The sequence below is a fragment of the Diospyros lotus genome, chromosome 12, assembly GCF_014633365.1.
Source record: "Diospyros lotus cultivar Yz01 chromosome 12, ASM1463336v1, whole genome shotgun sequence".
NCBI lineage: Eukaryota > Viridiplantae > Streptophyta > Magnoliopsida > Ericales > Ebenaceae > Diospyros > Diospyros lotus.
The window spans coordinates 9,641,391-9,646,009 of record NC_068349.1 but is presented as its reverse complement, the minus strand read 5'-3'; the positions used below and the strand labels follow the sequence as shown (position 1 = coordinate 9,646,009).

At 36.5% G+C, this 4,619-nt stretch overlaps 1 long non-coding RNA gene across 4 annotated transcripts; it reads right to left on the bottom strand.

Moving 5' to 3' along the window:
* Positions 1-242: 242 nt before the first annotated feature.
* LOC127814068 (uncharacterized) lies at positions 243-4,200 on the bottom strand. 4 transcript variants are annotated; one of them, XR_008026267.1, is made up of 5 exons: positions 4,037-4,200; positions 3,862-3,951; positions 2,780-2,857; positions 1,420-2,106; positions 243-1,316 (listed from the first exon to the last, which is right to left on the bottom strand). It is a non-coding gene; the product is annotated as an uncharacterized LOC127814068 (long non-coding RNA). The 4 variants fall into 4 exon arrangements; XR_008026265.1 differs by having other exon boundaries at positions 3,862-4,200; XR_008026266.1 differs by lacking the exons at positions 3,862-3,951; positions 4,037-4,200 and having other exon boundaries at positions 1,420-1,538; positions 1,632-2,106; positions 2,780-3,851.
* Positions 4,201-4,619: the final 419 nt, after the last annotated feature.

Genomic DNA, 4,619 nt, shown 5'->3' with positions numbered 1-4,619 from the left:
ATTATATAAAATAAATTATAAAATATCTATCATATTTAAATATTCATAATGGATAATTAAGTAGTAGTTCCCAATGTTAGGCACTTGCCTCTAGGTATCCTTGATTTATTTATTTTTTTTAAATTTTATTTGCATTATGTTTTTCAATTTTCATTCAACAAATATAGTTTTTGGAACAGGCAAAGTCGAATTTTTTAAATAAAATTTATTAAAACCAATTCTTCATCAAATACTTTCTCCCGACAAACTTGCAGGCTGCAGCCCTCTAACCAAAACTGCAGCGGCCCAAAGGAAAATCTGACTTTCAGAAAATGCATGGCTGATGGCCCTTTCATTGTGGGCTTCAAGCCCACTCCCTATTATCTGAGAGAGATTATGTATATATTTGACCTCTTAAATCAATCTCATCCTCATCCTGTTGTACTTATGTTGTTAATGGAGCCCTCATAAGATATTAAGAAAATTCTACTTGTACAAATAATTAGATAACTAAGAAAATGATTAGAGGTACCAAATGACAAAAATACCTTCACTTAATTTGTAAATTCACCACTTCTATCTTTAGTTGCCTTCTTTCTCTTCTGTCATGGTCACCTCCAGCAAACTCTACCTCACCACGTCACCTTCACTTTGTTAATTGTCGATGCATCCTCTCATCGCCCCACTGCAGCACCTCACACGATCGCCACTAGATTTTATCATCGCCTTGCTGTAGCACCTCACGCAATCGCTGCTGTATCCTAACATTGCCTTACCATAGTGCATTGCACCAACCATCGTTGCACCATCTCGTCACCTCGCCACTATCGCTTTTAGATGAAGTTCGTATGGACTTCATGAAGCCGGAACAATGAAGTCCGGATTTCATCATCAAATGAAATCTCATCATCAAATGAAATCTGATTTGATTATTGAGCCTGTCATTCCATCGGTACAAGTAGCACGGTCCAAAATATTATGCATGACACTGGAAGCAACAATAGTTGCGAGAGAATAGTTTTTCGAAAACTTACATGTTTTAAGATTTATAAATTCTCTCGAATGTCCATCTAACCATCTAACTCTCTTGAGAGGTAGATTGGTGGGACACATCAGTTTCATCATTTGAACGATAATCTAAATCAACACAAAAAAAAAAAAAAGTATAGTGAAGATACATATCTATATCCACAGTTAATATATCAATGAACCAGTAGAAATAATAAAAATTACCCTTAATGCATGGCTTGCCCTTGGCACTGGAGAATCACAGATTGTGACACATTTTTTATTTTGTGAAAAGACTCTCTGCAACTCCCCCAACTCTTATCATTTTTCTAGATAAAAAAAAAGAGTGATCTTAGAAGGGGCTCGCTTTCCGCTTCTATCTCCTCTCAACAGAGGAAAATTGCACATCAAGGAAATGGAAAGCATCTCTACATTCGATCATTAACTATTCCAATCTGGTGGAGGGCAATCTGATAGAGAAGCATTGCTGCGATGCCTTGCTTATATAAGGACGGTAATTTTACCAGAGAATGCAAATTCTCAAACTAAACCTGTTTTCACTTAAAATAAGTAAATAAGAGCAATGAAACTTCAAACAACACATCTCGGACACGACTGTTACCCCTAATGCTTATGTTATATACCTAAGTAACTTCTTCAGTTTCCATTTCTCGTTTTTCGATTGCCCATTGGAGAGCTGAGGTTTCATTACCAACCCAGATATTAGATCTTCCTTAATCCAGGGTTTTATTTAATTAATTGATCCGGGAAATCAGTTCAAAGTCGAAGCCCTCTGGTCTCCTCTTTCTACTGAGATCAGCTACGTACGTGGTGATCACTGCCACAGTAATATACCTCGATCAGCTAGGTCTTGCAGTCAGTCTCATCGACAGATAACGCAGTTTTTAATTTCAGCCCGCCCTGCCACCGCCATCTGAGTGTTATCCCCCACAAAAGTGGGGTTATGGTTTAAAATGGCGATCCATTAGGCTGACCCTTCCATTGCCGAATCATGCGGAATCATATGCTTCAATGTTTCCATCCCCTTGAGCTCGTTCAACTTGAGAAACCTCCTTTTCATTAGGATTGCATTGTCCTGAACTTGCTTCCTAAATCATCCTGAAGCCACGATATTATATGAGATATGACTGACAAATTAGAGGCTTTCCTTAAACGAGGTGGCCTCTGTTGGGTCGAGCACAAGACTCGGCCACCTCAAAACTTAGATTCAAACTAGAATATTGTAAAAACATTCAATAATTGGAAGCATACTCGTAAACAAAAATGAAAATAGTAAAGAATGCGAAAAAAATACACAACGATTTTATCGTGATTCACCCATTAAATAAGATTACATCTACATTGAGTTCCAACCAAAAAAATTTACTGTACTAATCGAAAAATTAATTGCAGCCTCCATATATATTTAATATATATATCTCACTCATTCACTGTACATTCAATAGCTCACTAACAAAAATATCTCATAACCAGGACAAGAGATTGAGGCAAACACTAAAAATTAAAGAGAAAATAGAACCTGTATAGAGAAGATTGTAAATGAATAAGTTCGAATGAAAAGAAACCCTAAGAAGATAATCGGAGACTGTGCTGCATGAATCTCAAAAAATAAGTAAAGTAACGGTTGGAATAAAATCAAATCAACGGCTCTCAGAGCAGGCTAAACAACAGGACAATCGTGTCAATTGAAGAAATGATAGGCGAAGTTGCCATTTTGGCCCTTCAGCTCATGAACTCTAAAATGGCCGTGTATAATAAGTTGATGCTTCACCTTACTTCAACACTGCATTATTGAACTGGGGAAAAGCTGTTGGAAAGTTCCCCAATGGAAGCAAATCCACGTGAATTCCTGAAAGGATGCTCAAGAGAAAAAATTGCTTTAAAAAACAAGAAGAAGAAGAGCACGGCTTGGCCAAGTCTGAAAGTTGAAACTTAGCTTTTAAGCAGCAAATCAAGTGAAACTTATGGCAAGGCAAGGCAACATGTTAATATATTCAGGTATGAACAAGATTTTTTTTTAAAAATGGAAATGACATAAGAATATTTATAGAATAATAATATTGTGATAGGAGACACCATGTGCAAGCTCAATGTCTGCACCAAAAGAGGAACAAACTTGATAGAATTTCCATAATTTGTCTTTCTTTTTGGGGAAATGCTTTTCGATTAGCCACCTGTATAGATACTAATTAATGCAACAAAAGATATGCGTGCAAGAGAAGTAACCAAAGCAGTGCTGTCCACATTTTATAAGTTCTCACCATCAGAAATGGGTCAAACAGGGGTATAGACACTATTCATATGGCACGCTTTCAATGCTGAACCTGAACTTGTCAGACTTGGACTGGGACACAAGTTTCCACATAAGAAATAGAGGTCCTAGTCTATCAGAACCAGATCATGGTTAGCTAAGCCGTGCCATGGATAGCTAGGACACCTAGCTAGTGCCTTACTCTCCTTCAATAGCTGACTAATTCACCTAAGATAAATTCATAGAAGCAAGGATAAGTACTGCCCGCAGAATCAAGGCAGAACATACATCCAAACATCTTAAATAATGCTCAATCCCAAATTTGATGGTACATGAAATGGAGGCTTTTAGACAGAGTCTCACCACCGCTTGTCATCTATATGGATTGCTTGGTTCCAGGAGGCCAGCTTTACTTGAAGAGGGAGTTCATGTTCACTGGGCAATGCATATCCACAAATAGTTACCTGTTTCGTTCTCTTCCCCTAAAAATCATAAATTGGTTCGTGTGTCCTAATTTATGATGTATTTTTGAACTGATTCGCAACGATGTATGCACTGGGACACTATAATCAACGAATCAGAGATAAAAATATCATAGTTACCTAATACGCCCCTCTCCCGAGAATTTCATTCCAGTATGCCTCTCTGCAGTGTTGTTGCCTTCTTCCTTTCTCTATGCAACAGTTCATGGACTGTCAAAAGTTAGAAGGTAAAGCAATAATGAGGATCAGATCTGATATAAGTTGATGAAGATGAGGTTGTAGCAAGTTCCCTAACATTGGATCTTTCTCATCTCCAAAAAGAGGTGACTACAATAAACTACAAATCTTCGAAACTTTTTCAACGGTGGAGTACTTCAAGTTGTAGAGTTAGAGACTCCAAGTTGCATCAGCTGGTGGAGACAATAAGTGGATCTGTAGAGACAGATAGCCTAGCCTCTCACAAATTGTGCTTTCACTTTTTGGCTGAAGCTTTTTATTGGGACTCCATATCCCCATTCTACTTTATTAAATTTTATGATTTTATAATTATTATATTAATATTTATTTATTTGATATTTTTATCATTATTAATATATTTAAAAAAACTATCACCAAAACTAACTATAATTGAATATGAAAAAATAAATATAAACAAATCTTATATATTTTATATTTTATTAATAATTCTCATGTATTAAAATATAGTTAAAAATTTAAAATATTTTTCAAAAATTTATATATTTCATAGGCGTTCCACTTTGGCGCACCAAAGTGTACTATGACTTGAAGTGGCGAACCAAAGAAGCCTACCCCCACGTACCGTGTCTCGAAAAAAGTGACGTACCATGTTCCCTTATCGTGTTTCACATACCGAGCGT